This window comes from Callithrix jacchus, chromosome 9 (genome assembly GCF_049354715.1).
Source record: "Callithrix jacchus isolate 240 chromosome 9, calJac240_pri, whole genome shotgun sequence".
NCBI classification, from domain to species: domain Eukaryota; kingdom Metazoa; phylum Chordata; class Mammalia; order Primates; family Cebidae; genus Callithrix; species Callithrix jacchus.
Window position 1 is genome coordinate 45456632 of NC_133510.1, and position 23462 is coordinate 45480093.

The following is a 23462-nucleotide window of genomic DNA, read 5'->3' on the forward strand; positions in this document are numbered from 1 at the left end:
CTTCAGGTTATATCCCTTCTTAAAAAATACTTAAGGCTGGACAAGTGGCTCAAACAAGTAATCTCAGCACTTTGGGAAACTGAGGTGGGTGACTCACCTGAGGTCAGGAGTTCAAGACCAGCCTGGCCAACATGGTGAAACCCCATATCTACTAAAAATACAAAAGTTAGCCGGGCGTGGTCACACACACCTGTAATTTCAGCTACTCGGGAGGCTGAGGCGGGAGAATCACTTGAACCCGGGAGGTGGAAGTTGCAGTGAGCTGAGATCAGGCTACTGCACTCCAGCCTGGGCGACAGAGTCAGACTCTGTCTCAAAAAACAAAACAAAACAAAACCAAAACCTAAAGATGAATAGGGCCAAAATGCAAATACTCCTTTGCTTTTGTGTGATGGAATTCTTTTCAAACATTTTTATATGTGCAAGCAAACGTATCAGGGCCGGGATTAGGGTACCTTGAATGAGGACTCCGGGGTGTAAAATTTAAGGAGGCACTGAGAGGGAATGCTTTACTCTTTGTGCCCCAGGAACCTCCAGTCCTGGTCCTAAACATCTGCAAATCTATATACACATGTTAATATAAATTTTATAGAATATATTTAAAATCAAAATGAGATTACACTATGCGTGTGATCCATAACTTGCCTGAGTTGCTCCGCAATCCATGGCAAGCAACCCACCTTGAGAGAGTACATACATCAATGTCACTCTTTTTTTCCCCACTCAATCTTTTTTTTTTAAAAACAAAGTCTTGGTCTGTTGCCCAGGCTGGAGTGCAGTGACCTGATCTCAGCTCACTGAAACCTCTGCTTTGGGGGTTCTAGCAATTCTTCCTATCTCAGCCTCCCAAGTAGCTAGGATCATAGGCACCTGCCACCACACCCGGCTAATTTTTGTATTATTAGTAGAGACGGAGTTTCACTATGTTGGCCAGGCTGGTCTTGAACTCTGGACCTCAGGTGATCCACCCTTCTCAGCCTCCCAAAGTGCTGGGATTACAAGCATGAGCCACCATGCTTGGCCTCCCCACTCAGTCTTGCTGTTTAATTTTTGGTTATATGAAACTATAGCTTTGCACATACTTTAAAATTCTATCCTCAGTGAACACCATGATGGAAGAGTTGTATAGGGCAGAAGAAATGCAGAGCTTCCATGATCTTGCCAAGTGCACCACCTTCCAGGCACTTTCATAAATTTAGCTATCCAGAAGCTCCTTATTCTTTCAAATAGTTGCATGATATGATGTAATATGAAGGTATTATCATTTATTAAATTATCCCTCAGTTGATGGGCACTTATTCCCAGTTTTGTGAGTACTGCTAACAGTGCTGCCATCTTGTACATATGTTTATGTATGCTTGTGTATTTCAGAAGAGATTGTTGTTCATTCAACAGATATTCACATTTTAAAAGTTAATAGATACTGACAACTGTCTTTTCAACCGCAGCACTATCAAATCAAACTTTCTGAGACGATGAAAATGTTTTCTATCTGTATTGTTCAGTATGGCAGCCACTAGCCACATGTAGCTGTTGAGCATTTCAAATGTTGCTTGAGAGACTGAGGAACAGAATTTTAATTTTACTTAATTTCAAATCTGCATTTTCAGTCAGTTTTTTTTTTTTTTGGCTGATAGCCAGTGGTTAGGACCTTCATAAAAATATTGAATAACAGTTATGAATAGTCAGATTTTTTTCTGAATTTTAATCAAAATACTTTGAGTGTCTCACCATATGTATGCCATTTGTTGTTGGTTACTGATACATTCTCTTTGTCAAAGTAACAGACGCAGCAAGTGGGCTAACCCAACAGCCATTCTGGGGCCTCCCACTGCAGATGATGGAAAGCCAGTTACTGACTTCCTCTGTTAAAGGGCAGTCTACCCATGTCTTACGGGGGCGAGAGATTGTAAATCTTCTGAAGGGATAGGTATCAGAGCATGTGTGAGTGGAGACCTCGTTGGCATTCTTCGTACCCAACTTCCAGTCTCGATGCCTAGAGCTATGGCAACCCCTCTGATTGTAAGCAACTAAAGCGTGAGAATGAAGAGCAGACAGCTAAGCACAGTGAGAACACAAAGCTAGAATGAGCCTGAGTCCTGGGTTATATTTTTGGCTCACTGACCCAGTTCTGAGACTGTCTGCTTCTGAAATTCTTGTAAAATAACACAAAATGTTTTTATAGCTTAATCTACCACTCATAGTTTGCTGTTTCTTTCCGCCAGAAGCATATTTTTTGCTTTGTTTTGTTTTTTTTTTTTTTAGACAAGACCTTGCTCCATTGCCAAGGCTGGAATGCAGTGGTGTAGTGGTGTGATCATGGCTCACTGCAGCCTCCATCTCTCAGGCTTAAGCAATCCTCCCATGTCAACCTCCTGAGTAGCTGGGACTACAGGTATGCACCACCAGCACAGCTGGCTACTTTTTAAATTTTTAGTAGAGATGGAGTTTCACCATGTTGCCTATGCTGGTCCCAAACTCCTGAGCTCAAGCAATCCTCCTCTTTGGCCTCCCAAAGTGCTGAAATTACAGGCACTAGCCACCAGAAACCTTCTTATCTGGTACAAATTAAGAACAATTTTTTTCTATTCCTAGCTTTATGAGTATTTTTAAAACCAGAAATGAGTGTTATACTCAATTCTGGAAATGACTTTCAAATAACAGCAAATACTTAAATAGTTCCTAATATAAGGAAGGCACTGTTCTAAATACTTTTCATTTATTAACTAATGTAATCTTTATAGCCACTCTACAGGGTAGATATTATTCTTATCCATATTTTGCAGATGAGGAAACTAAGACATAGAGAGGTTAGTTCAAGCACCCAAGGTCACACAGTTAGTAAGTGACAAAGCCAGGATTTGAACCAGACAGTTTATAATTTTGTTTTTAGTTGTCTTTATCATAAGGTGGTCAACAGAATTGTTTGGTCAAATTAACGGCAAGTGAATATGAGTTAAGTATTTTTTACTGTAAAAAGAGAGCACTAGTAAAATTCATTTGATCAAGCTTCAAAGCAAACCTTGGCTATTCTTACTCAATTAATTTTCTTAAATTATTTGCTTCACAAATTCATTTCTTAGCCTTCTTTTTTCTTTCTGAGACTCAAAAGAATAATTTCCCTTTTCTATTCCTACTAAACCTAGAATTATAATGGATGAATTAAGGTAATTTTTCCACTTTCTTTTACTTGTCTTGATTTTGGCCACATTTTCTGCTTTCTCTCCCCTTCTTTCTTTGATGAAGGACAGTGATGCTTTTGTTTTATCGTCTAAGAAAGTAGCATAGAAACAAAAAAGAAATTGAGGACTTACTGCACCCACCCACTCCTGGGTTTTCATGCGTCATCTTGTTTATCCTATCCAGATAGTGCATGACTCAGCAAATATGGACAAGGTCTTAAAATCCTGTTGGCACTTCATAAATAATAAACGGTAATAATGAAACAACCTGGCAAAAGCAGTTATATAAGTAAAATGCAAACCAAGAGTATCTATACAATTCATGGTATAATGGGAATTACTTTTCAGCTTTCTAGAAGCTGGCAATAGAAAATTATGTTAATACTTTATAATTTTTCAAGGCATTTGTTCTATTTTTCTTCTTTCTTATTCTTTAGGTATTGATTGGCATCTGGCAATGGCTTTGGAAATACAATAAATTCAAAATAACTGAACAGGAGTTTGTGCAAAATATAATTGCTGGTGGCCTGACTATGGTCTAACCATCAGTGTAGGCTTGTTTTATTTACTACCACCTGAGAAGACACGGAATTTCTGTGTGTGTATACAATTATAGTGATATTTAATTCATAGCTTTATCATAACCATCATCACCACCCTTATCAATATCAAAGTGATAATGGTGATATCACAAATTATCATATTTGTAATTCTCATGATTATGTGAGGTTATTGCATATTTGCCATTTGTTATAATTCATTTTCTAGTGATTAAAAAATCATTGCTAGGTATATAATTAAATGTCAGTGAATCTATATAATTAATCTGTATTCTGTAATAAACACTACAATCTCAACCTTACATAAATCTATGAATTAAGAACTGTATCTTTGGCAAATATATCTGAGAAAGAGTGTATAAATGTTTTCTATAGCGTAAATATGAAGTTTATTTAGCAATGCCAGTCAGGAGGGCAGAAAAATAAAAATGATGCAGGCAGAAGGATTGCTAACATTCACAGGGACAGAGGCAGGAGTATTTATAATGTTTACAGCCACAGAAAAAAATAGAAAGTAAGATAGACCATGAAAATGAAAACATCAGAATAGAGTGAGAAGAAATTCAATAAAAACAAGAAGATTTAGAGACTTGAAAGGCAGGCTTGGAACTATTTATAGCTTTGCTATAGAAAGCAGTGGAACCAAATAAAGAATAAATTAAAAATTTGGAGAAGGAGATATTCTAGGGAATTTAGATAAGGAATTTGAGTCTGTTGGGAATGGGAGTGTTTGGAAGTATACTTACATCTCCTCTCCATTCAATTTCACGCTTGCAGGAGCACAGATGGGAAACTAAAAAGAAAAAGAAAGGCAAGACCTTTAGTGGGATTTCTCAGGGCGTTACCTCATGAGTATTGTTCCTGAAGGAAGACTGTTTTCCATGATCTTTAGCTTTTATTTTACTTTACTCCACAATAGAATTTAAATAAATTCCCTGTGTAACATCCTCATAGACACAAGTTTTAGAAAAGCCCCCTATTTCCCCTTCTCTATATCATAGTTTCATAGTAGACTACTGTCATGCACAGCCTTCGGTGTGAGGACGTCTTAACTCCCAGGAAGGCCTGGGCTCAAATCTTCCTTCTTCAAGCCACTAGCAGTGTCACTGAGAAGTCCTATAGGATGCGGTTTCCTTATCAGTAAAATTGGGAAAACAACTGTACCTAAGGCATAGGTTGTTGTGAGATATCAGATAAGAGTAATGCATAGAATAGTGAATGTTCAACAGCCGATACTATTTCTTTAATATAAACAATCTTATAACCATCAATATTGTCTTTACCTACCTGTTATTAATACTTTGCTTAATGGCTTAGTACTGTTTTGATGGAAAGCTCACTCTGCCTAAGCAAATGTTAAATTTACTCGGGGTATGATAGGGACTTTTACCTGTTTTTTTTGGTTTAAAAAAGATAAAGAAATTTAGTGCCTATTTGTGATAATGTAAAAATTACTATGCATCAGAGAAAAAGGCATATTAAAATAAACCTATTTTTTAGAAATGCATAGAAATCAATCAATGTGACCTTGAGACTATAGCAAGATGAGGTTTGAGATATCACATGGTCACAAGGATGGAGAATGCAGCAGGCAGGGCAGGCTGGGGTGGTGAATGTGCCTCTGGGACTCTTTTGGTCTAACTTCATTCCGCTCTAATTGAAAAGAGAAGCATAATATAGAAAATGGCTCTTGTGGTTTTTAAAAAATAGTGACATTTAATATTTATATATTAATATAAATATAATGTATTTATATAAATATTAAATATTTACTAAATATTAAATATGTATACAGCTTGATAAATTATTATAATGGAAAAACTCGTGAAACCACTATCTGGACAAAGAAATAGAACAGTACTAGCACTCCAGAAATTGTTCATGTGTCCTCCTCAACGACAATTCCTTCTCTTGCCTTAAACAATACTATCGCAACATCTACAGTAATCACTTCTTTAATAGTTTTTCATAAAGTTATGTGATATTTGTTATTTCTAAACTTAAAAAAATTATCACGTAGTGTAATTCTAATTTGTGCAGAATAGCAGAAGTGTGCTAAATTGTGGGTGTCAATTTTAATTTGTGACTGGGTGTCTTTACCTACCTGGGTTCTGCTTAATGCTATGTTAACTTAATATAGAATTTTGTTCTATACTGAGACTAGATTTGTTTATATTAGTTTTGTTTAACTATGATTTGAGGTTATTTGTGATCTCTCACTCTTCTCTTACTCCCAATTGAGTGGAAGTTGATTTTATGACTGAAAGATAGTTTCTGAGTAATAACCAGGTAGCATACCGTAGTTGGCATTCTGATAAATATGTTTGCATAGTGTATTATTTTAAATCCCTTTACTTTCCATATTTTGTATATGTTGGAAACAGATTATTGCTAATTTTAGTAGTATTTTAAAATATTTCTCTTAATAATTTTTCTATTTTAATTTGAAGATTTTGTAAATTGATGTTTACTGTAATCGCCACTCTTTGGGTTTAAATCCACCATTTTGATATTTAGTTTCTTCTTGTCCCACCTTGTGTGTATATATATATATAGTTGTTGTTGTTGTTGTTTGTTTGTTTGTTTCCAGAAACGAGGTCTCACTGTGTTTCCTAGGCTGATCTCGAACTCTTGGGCATGAGCGATTCACCTACGTCAGCTTCCCAGAGTGGTGGGATTACATACAGGTGGGAGCCACTGTGCCTAGCCTGTTGATGTTCTTTTACCTCTTCTTTCTTGTCTTCATTATCCATTCCATCATTAGCTTGCTGGCTATACATTCTTTTACTATTCTTTCATTTGGTGATTAATCTAGAAATTAAAACATATAGCCTTAATTTATTTATTCTGATTCTATTTTAAAGTATTTATTATTTAGTACAGTCTGCTTATTGTGATTTTTCTGTTTCGATTTGTCCAAAAATGTCTTTTTTTTTTTCATTTTTAAAGTACATGTTGGTGATTATAGGTTGACAGTTATTTTCCTTCAGTCTTTGAATGATGTTCTGTTGCCTTGTAGATTCCACTGTTGCAGTTGCTATTTCAAAGGCAATCTGTCTTTTTATTTCTCTGGCTGCTTTTAAGATTTTCTCTTTGTCTTTGAATCTCAGTGGTTTTATTGTTGTGTACCTATAGGGTTGTCCTTTTTATTTGTTTTTCTTGGAATTTTGTAGAGTTTCTTCAAAAAAGTCTCTGGTCAGTTTGGAAATTCTGTCATTTTATCTTTAAATATTGCTTCTACTCTATTTTCTTTATTCTCTCTAGGATTTTAATTAGAGTTTCTCATGGTATCATCTATGTCTCTTAAATTCTTTACTCGATTTTCATCCTTTTATATGCCTGCCCTTTATCTAGATATTTTCTTTCGACTTGTGTTTTAATTAGCTTTCTAATTTTCTTATCAGCTGTACAATCTTCATTAAGGTGATATTTCTCAGTTCCAGAATTTCCATTTACTTTTGTAGTTTCCAGTTGTCTGCCAAAGTCTCAAATTCTGTATCTTATTTCCTTGAACATTAGCCTGATTCTCCTGAAGTTTGTTTTTATCATCTATTGTTTCTTTGGATTTGTGGTCATGTCATTTTGGCTTCTGATACAGCTGGTTATTTATGAGTTCATGCTAGCCATTGATTTGAAAACTGTAAAAACAATTTGAAGTGTAAGATGTTATCTTCTCTCAGAGAAGATTAATTTTGGCTACTGGCAGGTGGCCAGAAGCAGTAGAGATAAAGGATCACATTAATTTCACTTCAGAGATGATTTGAAGTTAGGCTTTTGTTTCTGCAAAGAATGATCTACTTTTCATTTACTCCTTTTGGCTAAAGCTTTGGGATTAAATGGAGGTAATGATACCACCAATTTCATAGAGCAGCACACATTCATGTAAAGCACTTAAGCACAGTGCTTGTATGTAGTCTATGCTTGAAACTGTTAGTTGATATTGTTAAGAATCAATAGACGAGGGTTGGAGTAATGAGGAAGTTAGATGAAATGACTTCAAGCTCCAAAATTTTATCACCATGCAAGTCTTAAACAGAATTGCAGACTCATTCTGCCTTCTTCTCTACCCAGTCTGCCAAGAATATTTGTTAAGAAAATATGTTATAGGGGAAAATAGAAAATTCCTGGTAATTTATAGGGCTCTATGCAGGGCAGTTTGGCTGATAGCTTAGCGGAGTTATCACCTTTTTATTGTTCTTCAGATCATCAAATTATTAAAACAATCACAGATTGGTATGGCTGCTGTGCGTCTACTGTTTGGTTTGAAAGATATTCATTAAACACAGTTGTTTTGGGATAGAAAGACCAAGGGATATTTCTGAAAGGTTAAGGCCGTGTTTCTCCCCTGTTGTCTTTCACAACTGCCATACTTTTTTTAGTAATAAAAAAATGGAAATCTTATTTTAAAGATAACATTTTTTAAATACTTAGATTTCTATTTGCTTTCAAAGCTAAAGTGATGCATAACTTTAATTATAAGAGAATTTCAAAATCATTCTTTAATTCTATCTTATCTTCCTTGTCTACAGAATCTATGTGTCTTTCATGTGTAGTCTCTACTAGGTCAGAATCAAGTATGTCAATTCTATTGTACTATTTAGAGCATTACATGACAAAGACATCAAATTAGCATATATATTATTTCCTTCATTTTGTTTTTTTTTTTTCTTTTCTTTTGAGAGAAGGAAAGAAAAAAAATAAGTAAAGGAGAGGAAGAAAGAGGAAGAGAAAGAGGGAGAGTAAATGGAAATATTGCTTTATTTTGAAAAAAATTGGGTATTAATGATGGCCAATGTTTCATTTAAGCTTATGGGTAGGTGTGATGTGGTATTGACAAGAATGTATATTTTGTGTATTTGAAGTGGAGAGCTCTATAAATATTTATTAAGTTTACTTGTTCCAGATCTGAGTTCGAGTCCTTGATATCCTTATTAATTTTCTGTCTCATTGAATCTAAATCTCGTATCTGGGTGTTAGGATCGTTAGCTCTTGTTGTTGCATTGATCCTTTTACCACTATATCTTTGTTGCTTTAAAATCTATTTTATCCGATATGAGAATTGCAACTCCTGCTTTTTATTTATTTATTATTTATTTTTGCTCTCCATTTGGTTGGTAAATCTTTCTCCATCCCTTTGTTTTGAGTCTTTGTGTATCCTTGCATGTGAAACAGGTCTGGATGTAACATGCCATTGGGTTTTGGCTGTGTCTTTTGATTGGGGGATTTAGTCAATTTAAATTTAGGGTTACTGCCATTTGATGTTGACTGGCTGTTTTATCCATTCGTTGGTGTAAATTCTTCTTTATGTTGGTGCTCTTTACTTTTTGGTGTATTTTTAGAAAGGCTAATACTGGTTGTTTCTTTCTGTATGTAATGCTTCTTTCAGAAGCTCTTGTAAAGCAGGCCTGGTGGTAATAAAATCTCTGAGTTCTTGCTTGTTCATAAAAGATTTTATTTTTCCTTCAGTTGTGAAGCTTAGTTTGGCTGGATATGAAATTCTGGGCTGAAGGTTCTGTTCTTTGAGGATGTTGAATATTGGCCCCCACTCTCTTCTGGCTTGTAGAGTTTCTGCTGAGAGATCTGCTGTAAGTCTGATAGGCTTGCCTTTGTGGGTAACCTGACCTTTCTCTCTGGCTGCCCTTAGTATTTTCTCCTTCGTTTCAACCCTGGTGAATCTAACGATTATGTGCCTTGGGGTTGCTCTTCTTGAGGAATATCTTTGTGGTATTCTCTGTATTACCTGGGGTTGAATGTTGACCTGCTTTGCTAGTTTATATCCCTATTTCTGCTTGAACAATTCGAGTGTTTAAACCTGTGCATACTTCTCGGAGTTCCTGTATTGTATTCTTCAGTTCCATTAATTCACTCATACTCCTCTCTAAGTTGTCTATTCTCAATAGGATTTCATCAAACCTTTTTTCAAAGTTCCTAGTTTCTTTACGTTGGGCTACAACATGGTCTTTTAACTCACTGAAGTTTGTTATTATCCATTCCTTGAAGAGTGATTCTGTCATCAGGATGCGCTCGTTCTCCATCGAGCCTTGTTCCATTGTTGATGTGGAACTGTGATCATCTTTAGAGGGAGAGGCATTCTGACTTTGAGTATTCTCAGCTTTTTTACGCTGGTTTCTTCCCGTCACTGTAAATTTATCCTCCTGCCATCTTTGAAATTACCAACTTTCAGATTAGCTCTCTTGAGTGGTCCAGGTTGTTAGTTCCCAGGGCCAGAGCAGCAGCGTTAAAACTGATGGTGCTTTTCTGCCCAGGATTCTCCTGTCTGGCTTCCTTCTTGTGTCCGTAGTGGGCGACTCTGCCTTCCCGGGGCTCCAAATCTCGGTCAGAAGGGGAACCGGTCCCGTTTACTCTGCGCAGAGCGCTGCTGCGCCGAGGTGCCGTCGCAGCTGCTGCGCCAGGCTCTGGTGTCCTGCTGGGGACCCGTGTGGGTCCTCCAAACCTGTTTACTCTGCTCAGAGAGCTGCCGCACCGAGGTGCCAGCGGAACCACTGCGCCGGCCACGAGAGTTGCGCTGGCCACCCGTGTGTTTCCTCCACTGGGGGATCTTCTGCTCCGTGAGTGACCAGAATTTGTCTGAAAGTGTGGCGTCCTCTAGTTCTCCGCGCCTTCCCTGAGAGCTGCAATCCCAGGATGTTAGCGATTGGCCATCTTGGATCGTTCTCCATTTCCTTCATTTTTACTACATTTAAAGTTTTCCTAAAATTCTCTTTGCCCTAGCTATGTTAAGTAAAAACATAGTCAAAGAAAGTTAATTACCAAATCCTTAATGCCTGTTGCTTGTTTTTAGTTTTTTAAAAGAAATATTGACTATACAATCTGAGTCAGAACATAAAGAGGCTATCAAAAATTCTCTTAGTAGTATATACAGCTTTTCAGACTAAATGTCTCCAAGTAAAAATCTTGGATTATTTTAAACACATAATTCAAGAATCTGAAATGTTCTTACCTTAAACAATTCAAATAAATGTGATTTTGTGAGTTTTTTGGTTGATATCTACTCAATGGACTCAAGGACATCTCACTTTCTCATCCATCTCCTTGTGATAAAATGACAGGCATTTCAAGAGACAAGAGGCAGGCTGCTACCCACTCCCAAGTACCATTCCACCCATTAGGCAGAGCTCCCAGATTAAGGATTGTAGCAATTACAGACAAGCAACAGCATGGAAAAAAAGCCAGTGCTGCAGAGGTGATCTGGATGCAGGAAGAAAGGGAAGATGCCTTCAATCAAAAAGCAAGTCTGTCACTTACAACATGTGGTCTTGCCTGTCTTCTCTGCAGAATTTTAAATGCTACTGCAGTTTCTTCAACTTCTTCCCTCCTCCAAGGCTGAATCATCACCAATGTTTACTAAAGAAAGTATGTTCTATTCCTTGGACTTAAGAAAGATGGCTGTTTCTTCTCAGTCTCAAAGAAAAAGATAATTATCATAGTGGAGAGTCTACATGGCTTAAGTTATTTTTTGGAAATTAAGTTTTATCTTAGGGTCTTGCTCTTCAATTTTTGGCTAATTGACCTTGGTCAATTTTAAAATCTCTATTAGAGTTTCTTGTCTGTAAAATAGAAATAATAATAGAAGCTCTAAACCCTTGCTAATTTTTAGAGATTAATATAATTATTGTTTTAAATGAATTCGTGCTAGAGTAGTCTTTCTACCTTTATACCTTGATACACAGGTACTTTATAGTCATACACAATATGACTTTCTGGACACACATGACTTTCTGGTACCCAATACCTGTCTGGTAAGTAAAAGACAATAACATCAATATTGGGCAGTGTTACTGCTGGGCCTAGGACTGAGCTAGGTGTTTTGGTAAGTGAAACATGGTCCTGACCTTAGATATCTTAATATTTAGTTATTTACATGAAAAATATACAATAGCAAAGTTGCATTCAGCTGTGAAAAGGCATTGAGCTGTATACTTAAGATATGTGTAATTTTTATGCACATTATTAATCAACATAAAGAACAGAAAAGTAGAAAATTTTATAGCAGTTGTATAATATAGGGTATAAAAACCTAAAGACATTTATGTCCTAGTTGAAAACATAGTTGGAATTAATAGCCTCCCTTTTTTGGAGCCACCACATTTATAATGTAGAAATCACCACAAAGCACCACATAACATGGCTACCTTTCTAGAATTGGGATTGGTTCCTAAACTGGATGAAAATCTATGTCCTATTTGTGGGATGACTAAAATAATTATCTTGCTCTGTGTTTCCATACTAGAGCTTTCCCAGAAAGTTCAAGGAAGTAAGTCTTACAAAGGAGTTTGCTAAAATAGTCTGTTACTCACCAAAAGCAAGAGAGGGTTCTCCTTCTAACTCTAGCAGAAAAGACTTGGGACAGAATGCTTGATGCTTCTCCTACCATATGCTGATCTCTGAACTCTGAAGCAATCACTGAGCCTATAGAGAGAGAGCTCTCTCACTGTCTGGCTTTTAATATGATGGGGAGTGAGGATACTGTGACTGACAGTCCCCAGAATAACACATTTTAGAGAAGGTTGGTTCTTTGAAGGATGGGAATCTAGCAGACAACTCATAACTGTTTGCATAGTAAGTGAAGAAGTTTGAATATTCTTCTGTGGAGTTACTTGATCAAAATTTCAAAGTGGAGCTGGGGGCTGATTTAAAAACAATTGCTACAATTTAGGTAGGACCAATGAGGACAATAGCTATGGGAAAGAAGAGATGTGATAAGGAGAGATCTGATATTAGCATGCAGCATCTACAGAAATGATTGACTCATTGTCTTCAGAGGGCCTAGAACTACAGCAAGATATCCATGGTGGCTCCCAGATATACAATTTGGGTGACTGAAGGATGGTAGTGACATTCTTCTTGAAAGGGAGATGGGAAGAGAAGTAGGTTGAGGTTGAAGAGAAAATAATGAGTTCAGTTTTGGACATGTTGAGTTGTAGAAAATAATAATAAGTAGGAAAAATGTAAGTAAAATCGTAAAGTTTTTAAAAAAATGAAATTCTTGGCTGGGTGTGGTGGCTCAAGCCTGTAACCCCAGCACTTTGGGAGGCCGAGGCGGGTGAATCACGAGGTCAACAGATCGAGACCATCTTGGTCAACATGGTGAAACTCCGTCTCTACTAAAATTACAAAAAATTAGCTGGGCATGGTGTCACGTGCCTGTAATCCCAGCTGCTCAGGAGGCTGAGGCAGGAGAATTGCCTGAACCCAGGAGGCGGAGACTGCGGTGAGCCGAGATCGCGCCATTGCACTCCAGACTGGGTAACAAGAGCGAAACTCCGTCTCAAAAAAAAAAAAAAAAAAAAAAAGAAATTCTTTCAGCAAATCCAGGAATTACATAATTGAACATCTACAGATGGAAAAGAAGGAAGGGGAAAAAGAGTTCGGTAATAATTTTTGCTTGCAAAAAAATTTCATTATGTACTTTACTTACATAACTGGAGGAGCTTTGACCGTCCATTTAGAATAACTCCATTCCACTGCATTTTATGATTACTGAGAATATCTGTTTAAAGAATATCATTTTTTTCTATTCAAAAATAATTCATACCTGTTAGAGACAATTTTAAAGTTAAAATGATGTTTAATGTACAATAATACATATATTTGGCACAGTCTCTCTTCCTGAAGATGTTTTTAGTTATTACAAATCACATTTGTTATTATAAAGAAGAGTCTAATAATACAGAAAAAGAGTTGATATCACTTAAATCTCACTACCTTGAGATAGACACTGTTAGCATTTGACTATGTTTTCATGCATTGCTTCATGTACATACACACATACGCAGATACTAATTTATTTGAATGTTTTTATGTCTATATGCTCTTTTTGTTTACCTTGAGATAGACACTGTTAGCATTTGACTATGTTTTCGTGCATTGCTTTATGTGCATACATGCACATACAGATACCAATTTATTTCAATGCAATTATTTCATATTTTTTTTTACCATGAACAGTCCTATAATTTTTTGAACTACTGTTTACTCGTGAAATTTCCTCATGTCTCTCCTTTTCTTCATTCCTTAATTTTCTGTTATAAACAACATATATTTAGTACATTATATATAATATAAATTACACAAATTTTTATATTGGTATGTATAATACATACATATAAAAATATGGGAACTGGGCACAGTGGCTCAAGTCTATAATCTCAGCACCTTGGGAGGCTAGGGCAGGAGGATCACTTGAGCCCAGGTGTTTAAGACCAGCCTGGCCAACACAGTGAGACCCTGTCTCTACAAAAATAAAAAATTATCCAGGTGTGGTGGTGTGCACCTGTACTTCTAGCTACTCAGATGACTGGTGGCAAGAGGATCACCTGAAGCCCAAGGAGTTCGAAGCTGTAGTGAGCTATGATTGTACTACTGCACTCCACAGCCTGTAATAGAGACCTTGTCTCTAAAAGAAAAAAAGGGATACCTGGTCATGATTTTAAAAACTAACATCATATATGTATTTTTCTATACCTGGCTCTTCCCCATTAACTACACATTGCAAAAATCTCCCCAAGTCAGTTGCTTTAGGTATCAGGTCAGAGCATCTCATCTACTTCAATGTAACTCTCCTAAGAGCAGGGATAATGGCATGTTTGTTTTCTGTAGCACCTAATATTGCAGCAGGTATTGCATGTACTTAAGAATGAACATTCTGAAATGGTCAATAATTTGAAGCCATGTTATTGAGAATGAAAATATGTGGACTGAGCAATTTGTTACAGTTCATTTATGCAAAGCACTAAGTGATAGAACCCCATGAAGTTGGTGATAGTATTATTATTATTATTCCCTTTTCACACACTAAGATGATGAGGTATATAGACAATAAATAATTCTCCCAAGAGTACAAAACCTGTGCATTGAAAGATAGTGTGTCCAAGTCTCACAAATTCCAACCAAATGTGATATTATCCTTTGCATTTTGTGAAGTAAATAGCAGTCATAATAAAATCAACATGTCCAGCACATAGAAGAGAGTAACTCGATCCTGAGGACTAACACTTTGATCTCTGCCTGGAACTTTGCCGGCAACTCTCATGGACACATTTTTCCTCCTTAGGGTCTTTTATGGTGTGCAGTAGACAGGGATTTTCACATTTCCTTTAGAGAGGAGAAGAGTGAAAACACAATGAGGTTATTTTATCAAACGACATACAAAAAAATCAGTAAGGGGAAGAGGCAAAGAAATTAGTTCTATCAATCCGCAGGCTAGATTTCTGCCTCCAACAAAACCTGAATTCTGGAAAACTTCATTGAACTTAGGTTTTATTATAAAAGTGGATCTCAGCACTTGGTTAATTTATGGCTTTAAGCAGAAGGGAGGAAATGTGGTGTTTTGGTTGGAGCTGGTGCATAACTGGGGATGCAGAGCCAAGCTGTGGCTCACCTGAGCTGGTGTGCTGCACAGATGGTCTGCATCAGAATCTCCAGGATAGTGTGTGGAAGAGACAGAGCCTGAGTCCACCCATGGAATCAGAATCTGGGGGATAGATCCTGGAATAAGGGACGGGCTCTATAGGCAATACTTTTTTAAGAGAGGGGATCTCCTTATGTTACCCAGGTTGGATTTGAACTCCTGGGCTCAAGTGATTCTTCTGCTTCAGTCCGCCAAGAAGTGGGGATTACAAGTGTGAGCCCCTGCACCCGGCTTCTGTGGGGTATGCTTTTAATAATTCCAGACAACTTTATGTGCCAACATTTAAGAACAACTGTTATGTCCTTCAAAGGCACCTCTTGGGCATCTTGGCTTAGTGGGAAAGGCAGCCACTTACTATGGGCTCCTGGGGAGGTCACTTAAATTCCCTGGTTCTCAGTTTCTACATCTGTAAAACAGGGATAATAGCACTTAGGAGCACATAGGGCTATTAGAAGAATTAAAAGTCATGTATGTAAAGATTCTGGCACCCAATAATTAATTATAATTGGTATCAAGCCCAAAAAATTCATAGGAGATGAGGCTTATGAGGATATTTCAGAAAATATGAATCCGATGATCTTTGTGTGGCTTTCAGTGTGGAAAGAATCTTGAAGAAAAAAAGTAAGGAATCCAGTGATGCACAGTGACTAAACCCAAGTAAAGTTCAAGATTTTAACACTCCCACCTGCCATTTTTTTTGGAGCAGATGTATGGGTAACGTAATGGAAAGCAGACCCAGGCAGAGGCATGGCTTGGAGATGGCAGTTGTGAAATACATTCAGATGGGGCAGTACTGTTTAGATAATAGTGGTAAAACCATGTTGAGTCAGGTGCCAAATGGTGAGGCACTGATGCCAAGACAAACTGGAAAACAGCAGCACCATACAGACCTCTGGGGAAAAGATCAGGACATATCAAATTAGAGAAAAACAGGATCTTTCATAAATTATAGCTTTCTAAATGCATGTGGTGGAAAACTTTATATGTTTTCTCAAAAACTGAAGCAAACAAAAATGGAAAATTAGAGCCGATTCTGACGAGCAACATGGGAAATTTTATCAGGGAATCTTCTTAGATCTAACTCTGGATACACCACAATCTCTCCTAGCTTTAGAGATCTCGACTGTGAAATGAAAAACTAATTGTCTCTTCAGGCCTGTTTCAGTGGGAAATCACATGATTCTATAATAACACAATAAAATGTGGCTTTAGTCTAATTTAGTCTAAGTCCCATCTGAATAGGGAATTTTAATAAAATAGCACTGCTATTGGTAGGCTTTCCATGTTGTGCTCTTGTTTATGTTACATTATGCATTGTTCTTTCATATAAAACAAAGTTAATCGTGGGAGGAAAGTAGCATTACCAATTATTGAGTGCTTAGCTAGGGAGGGGCACTTAGCTAAATTCATTTCAGATGTTATTTAGACCCCACAAGAATCTTAGAAGATAAGTACAATAATGATGCCCATTTTACTTATGAGAAAATTGAGAAGCACGTTCAAAACCAAGCTGCTCAGCTTCAGAGAAGGTACTAAACCCAAGTCTCAGTCTATGCACAAATTACCACGTTGAGAGAGAGGAGTGGCTGCTCCCTGTTAGATGAGTTTAGAAGGGAAGTTCCTTATTCCACTGATGACTAGAGGACCCTGTTTGTCTTAGGTTCTGTTTTACATCCACTCCTGTACGTCCTCCACTTTCTATTCCTGGAAACATCCCCTCGGAGACCCAAAGGCTGACATTACAGCAATGAAATGAGCCATCTGTCACTGCATATTTTGGCTACAAAGCTTTAATTGGAATCCAGAAGGAGGAAAAAAGACCTGACAGGGATTTTGCCGGGTGAAGTCCAGGGCAAAGGTCTGAATGACACCACTGATGAGTGAAAGCCCCTTCCCTCCCACAGGGCTTCTGCACACCAGTTCCCAGAGTTGATTGTGATGATCCTGGAAATAGTATCAGAAAATTATTCCCTTGCTGTCATCCTGCTTCATTTTTGTTATCTGGAATCAAATATAATGTACCTAATGACATAGAGTGAAAAGAAACAAAACATTTTAAAAGATGTTAGAGACAATTTTCAATCTGTAGCCAAGATTGCAGTACTTAGAAATGTTTTTTTATTTTAAGAAAATGGATAAAATAAGCTTGTTTACATTCTCAAGTTTTATTTTGAAGCAAAGTTTTCTACTTTGATTAAAGTCCCCCATTTTAAGCAAAGTATGGAAATTCACAAGGTTTGCATTTAAATTTAAAGAGCCAACGTAGGTCAACACTTTTTTTTGGACATGATCTCTCTTTTACTTATGTTGGAGTGTAGCGGAGTGTAGTGGTGCCATCATAGCTCGCTGCAACCTTAACCTCCCAGGATCAAGTGATCCTCCTGCCTCAGCCTCCCAAGTGGTTGTGACTATAAGTACATACAACCACGCCTGGTAACACTTAAAAAAAAAAAAAGGAATGCAATGAATAAGGAAAAAGACTTTCTTTTACTTGAACAAATACATCAATTACTAATTAATATAAAAAATTCATATTCAATAGCCAGAAGAAAATAACTTTTTGAGATTGGCCTCTGAGGTGGGCTTGAGTCTATGGGACACAGGGGCTGTACTTACCAGGAAACTGGCTGGGAAGAACTTTTGTTCCAGTCATACAGGAAAAGGCACCTCAAAATTCTTGTTTCCAACTTCTCATCTTTCAACAACATGGGCCATGTATTAACCTGGGCTCATCTTAACCTTGAAAGTTTTGGCATGAGGATGATACATAGGTATTGAGTTGGGACTATCTACCCAGAACATCTCAACACCAGGATCATTCGTATTCCTGGGCAAATACTTCTCGAAGCACTTTAACACTTGCTAGTACCTTGTTACCCACCTGCAAAGGTGCATAATCTAAGAGAGCTAATATTGACCCAAACTCAAAGAAGGCACAAGTAATTTTAAATAAGCCATTAGTATAATAAATAATAAATTGTATACTTTTAAATTTTAAATGGAAGAAGAAAATGCACTAAAATGGGAGGGCAAACAAGGGGAATTCATAAGACTTACAAGTTTGTCAGGGAAGAAGGAGTTATCCCTGGGACACAGGGCAGGTTTCCTTGACAGGCAGATTGATGCTGAGAGGGGGAAACTCTAAGGACTGGACCTCCTCACAGGCTGCTTACAGAGTGGCCAGAAGCAGTGCAGACCCAGTTGGGGAAGAACCACTGCAGTTAATCCTGGAGAAGCCTGTGGGTGAGAGAAGGTGGAGCTATGCTAAGGGCTCACTAACTGGGGAACCGGCCAGGAGAGGAGACCAAGGTGGGTCAAGGCTAACTGCAAGACGTTGGCTGTGAATGAAGGGGTAGATATTCAGGGGCTGTCAAAATAAAGGTGTGGTACCAGCAGGACAATTATGGCCACACATTTTTTTTTTTTTTTTTTTTTGTAGAACAAGGTGGGATATTTTAGCATATTAAAAAATTGTGTATTAAGAAAAATCGGTTACTAAAGTATTATTGGTACCTTCTTCAGAGGATGCTGATTTGTTTCTTTAAGATACTTCTTTGAGATAAAATAAATAAGAACTACTATTTGATAGCATAACAGGGTTTCAACAGTCAATAATAACTTAATTGTCCATTTTAAAATAATGTAGGGTGTAACTGGATTGTTTGTTACTCAAAAGATAAATGCTGGAGAGGATAGATATTCCATTCGCCATGATGTATTTATTTCACATCATGTATCAAAACATCTCATGTGCCCATAAATATGTACCCACAAAATTACTATGTACTTACTATGTGCCCCACTTCTTGTGCAAGAAGTTCATTTTCTGAGTAAAAGTTATTTTCATATACGTTGGTGGAAAATTAACTCATCAAAAAATAATCTTATTAGGTATTTGAACTCTAAAACTAACAGATAAGACTGATATGTACCTTATTAGAGCACCAAAACTAATTTGCTAAAGTCTTTTGTTTAATCCTGCAAGACCGATGCCTAACACGCAGCCTGTTCTCCTCCTGTGTCTAGGTCGAGAACTCCGGTTTGCTTTTCTGTTTAGTGTCCTGGTAGCTGCTGTTGAGTAACTTTCATTGGAGGTTGGGAAGGAAGTGAGGAGAAAGTGTTCTTGTTTAGTGTTTATTTCCCGTAATAGGATGTTGCCCAATCCAGTTCATCTCTATGTCCTGTTGACTGAATATTCCAGGTAATTGAAATTAAATAGAATGGATGGGCTCCATTAAAACCAGCTCAAAAATAAGTTCCTGCCAGTAAAGATTTCTTGTCAAGATGTCTTGGATTGCACTTTTGTTGAGGAGGGACAGTGTAAATAGTTAGAGTGTTGATAAAGTTGAAACATTTGGTTGTGGAATTCTATGTGGTTTTAGAGGGTTTCTGTTTGTGAAATGTATGTATTAAAAATAATAATGTATTAATAATAATACCCCACTTACAAAAGAAGTGGGGTACTTACTATCTACCCACAAAATTAAAAATAAATTAAAAAAATAAAAGTCGGGGTTGGGGGACAAACACAAAATGAAATAAAAGATACTTCTTTGGCTGGGCGCTGCGGCTCATGCCTGTAATTCCAGCACTTTGGGAGGCGAAGGTGAATGGATCATCTGAGGTGGGGAGTTCAAGACCAGCCCGACCTACGTGGAGAAACCCCGTCTCTTCCAAAAATACAAAATTAGTTGGGCATGGTGGTGCATACCTGTAATTCCAGCTACTTGGGAGGCTGAGGCAGGTGAATCACCTGAACCCAGGAGCCAGATGTTGTGGTGAGCCAAGATGAGGCCATTGCACTCCAGTCTGGACAACAAGAGCAAAACTCCATCTCAAAAAAAAAAAAAAAAGACTTCTTTGGTGTGCATATGGTAGACCAATTCAGTCTAACTTTTAAACTTTTACATGCAGAGATTTAGGCATGATTCTCAATATTGTTTCTAATGTCTCTGGCTGTTAAAACTTACAGATAAAGGTACTTACAACACCTTTATCTTTTGAGAATACAGCAAAAGGAATTTTTACTTTTGTTTCTATTTTTTTGAGAGGGAGTCTCGCCTGTCACCCAGGCTGAAGTACAGCGGTGTGATCTTGGCTCACTGCAACCTCGGCTTCCTGGGTTCAGCGATTTTCCTGCCTCAGCCTCCTGAGTAGCCTTCCAACTAGCTGAGGTTATAGGTGCCCACCACCATACTCAGCAAATTTTTGTATTCTACTTGCTAGGTGTGTAGGTAGAATTCTAAATGGTCCTCCAAGATTCCGTGTCCTCTAAGTCCCATTAACCTGTGTTATGTGGCACAGTTAACTTTCTAAGAGGGAGATTATCCAGGTAGGCCTAATCTAATCACATCAGCCCTTAAAAGCACAGAGCTTTCTACTGTTGGTGGCAAAAGAGGGAGGCAGAGAGATATGAAACACAAGAAGGATTTCACAGGATATTGTTGGTGTGAAGATGGAGGAGGCGCCCATGATGAGGAATGCTGGTGGTCTCTAGAAGCTGAGAATGGCCTTTGGCTGACAGCCTGCAAGGGAATGGAAACCTCAGTTCTACAGTAATAAGGAACTGGATACTGCCAATAACCTGAATGCACTTGGGAGTGGATTGTTTCCTAGATCCTCCAGATAGAGCTCAGCCCAGCTGATACTTGGACTTTGGTGTTGTGAGACTCTAAGCAGAGAACCCAGCCAAGACCACCCGACTTTGACTTACAGAAACATGAGATAATTAATCAATGTTGCCGTAAGCTTCTCAGTTTCTGAAAAATGGTCACATGACAATAGATAAAGATGTTATTTCTTATGTCTAGGCAAATGGAACTCCTGGCTGAGTTATGGCGTAAACAAACCCCATCTAAATTTTTATTCTAAATTTCCATGATCCTATGATTTTATATTTTATCCTACTTGTTTATTTATATACATTCTAGTTTGTTGAGCACAGGAATATAATGTGGCCTTGGTATGATACGTAGACAAAAATGCATTGTGGACTGTTAGGATTGGGGTGTTGCAGATGGGGGGAAAAGCCCTTCACTCTAACAGCAGGGAAATTTTCAAAATATGACTGGGAATGAAGCATTAATTGCTAATGCACTTTGACAAATGTTAGTGAGAGTGTGTGCTGCTCACATATTCATGAGGGAGTTGCCATTTGGAAGAGATTTAGTGTTAAGCAGAGACAAAGCAGACTAAATCTGGAAGGCATCCTAGCCATCTTTGAAAACTGGGACTGTGAAGTATCTCTTGAGCAAACTGTTTAAAAACTTGATCTAGAACAGAAAAATTACCTGCTTTATGTTTTCTCTTCTTTCTCTCCTAGTTGTGCAAAAAGAGGGAAAACCTGATAAACAAGTAGGTTAATGATACCCTTAAATTTGCTTGGAAGGGCATAGCCTCCATCAGCTGCATCTAACAGAGTGGCCGGAAGCAGTGTAGACCTGGCTGGGGAAGAATCGCTGCATTTAGTCCTGGAGAAGCCTGTAGGTGATAGAAGGTGAAGCTGTGCTAAGGGCTCAGTAAGTGGGGAACAGGTCAGGAGAGGGAGTGCAAGATGGGTCAAGGCTAATTTCAAGACATTGGCTGTGAACGAAGGTGAGGATATCCAGGGGTTGTCATAAGTGCCAGTCCCTGCTCCTTTCTCATTAAAAAATAATTTTCTGCCAGCCATGGTGGCTCACACCTATAATCCTTATACTTTGGAAGGCCAAGGCTGGAGAATTGCTTGAGCCCAGGAGTTCGAGACCAGCCTGGGCATCATAGGGAGACCCCATCTCTACGAAAAAGAAAAACACTAGCCAGGTATGGTGGCTGCTAGGGAGGCTGAGGTGGGAGGATAGCTCGAGCCCAGGAGTTCAAGGTTGCAGTGAGCTATGATTGTGCTACTGCATTCCGGCCTAGGTGACAGAGTAAGATTCTGTCTTGGGAAAAAAAGAAGAAAACAAAAGAATTTCCTCATCTCTAAAATGGGAAAAATAATACTTCACAGGGGTGTTATAAAAGTTAAATGGAAATTCATGTAATTCTTTTGCACTGTGCCTGGGGGAACAGGTCAGGAGAGGGAGTGCAGGATGAGTCAAGGCTAATTTCAAGACATTGGCTGTGAATAACGAGAGGTTATCCAGGGGCTGTCATGAGTCAAAAGGGCTCCTTGGAGCCGCTTCTTGATATTATTTTTACTTCTGCTTCTCTGGAAAAGTCAGAGTTGTGTGTCTGGAGCACACTGTTAATTCCTGATAGGACTTTTGTATCATAAAATCAAATTCTTTTTGCTTCCAGTTAGCAACGGCTGAGCTCTGTAACAAGAGTTACAGGACGCTCTGAAGCTGGAAGGTCTTAACATAGTTAAAATGTGTCAAGCTCCACTTTAAGAAATGATTCTAAGAAATTTGTGACAATCCATGTGTACAATCATATATTTGGAAATGCTTAGTTGATAGTCATTCTTGAGTTCATTTTACCTGCTATGTCTCATTCCATTCCCAGAATATTAAAAAATAATAATACAGGGTGAGGTAGAGCAGTACAGAGCCCTATAGCAGGATTTTGTAGATAACTAATATTTATATCAGATTTCATAGTTTACAAATTATTGGGCTGGGTGCAGTGGCTCATGCCTGTAATCTCAGCACTTTGGGAGGCCGAGCGAGTGGATCATCTGAGGTTGAGAGTTAGAGATCAGCCTGGCCAATATGGTGAAACCCCATTGCTACTAAAAATGCAAAACATCTGCCAGGCATGGTGGTGGATGCCTGTAATCCCAGTTACTTGGGAGGCTGAGGCAGGAGAATTGCTTGAAACTGGAAGGCAGAGGTGTCAGTGAGCCACTGCACTCCAGCCTGGGCATGTCAGGGCAAGACTCAGTCTCAAAAATAAATAAATAAATAAATAGAACAGTCATTCTAGGTTATAACACAGCATCATTATTACTATCATATGCATGATGATATTAATATTTAGAAAGGCAGAGTGACTTGCGCAAAGTTGTCCTTTAAGTTCCTAGGGAATATTTTCTCTCTATTCTTATGAAGGACAACTTACCTCAAGGGAATTATTGATATACTCAATCAGGAAAAAGTGGATTAGTTTTTTTATGCCACCAAGAGATCAAGTTATAGATGAATACTATGTAATACAATGATTTATAGCACTAGAAATTTGTTATCAAGACAGGCAAATTAAGAAATCAAAGCCATAAACAAACCTGCAGTGTGTTTTTTAGACAAGAATATAATTGAGAAATGGGGTGACATCGTATTTGGACTATTTAGAAAGGAGCTTGGACCAGGT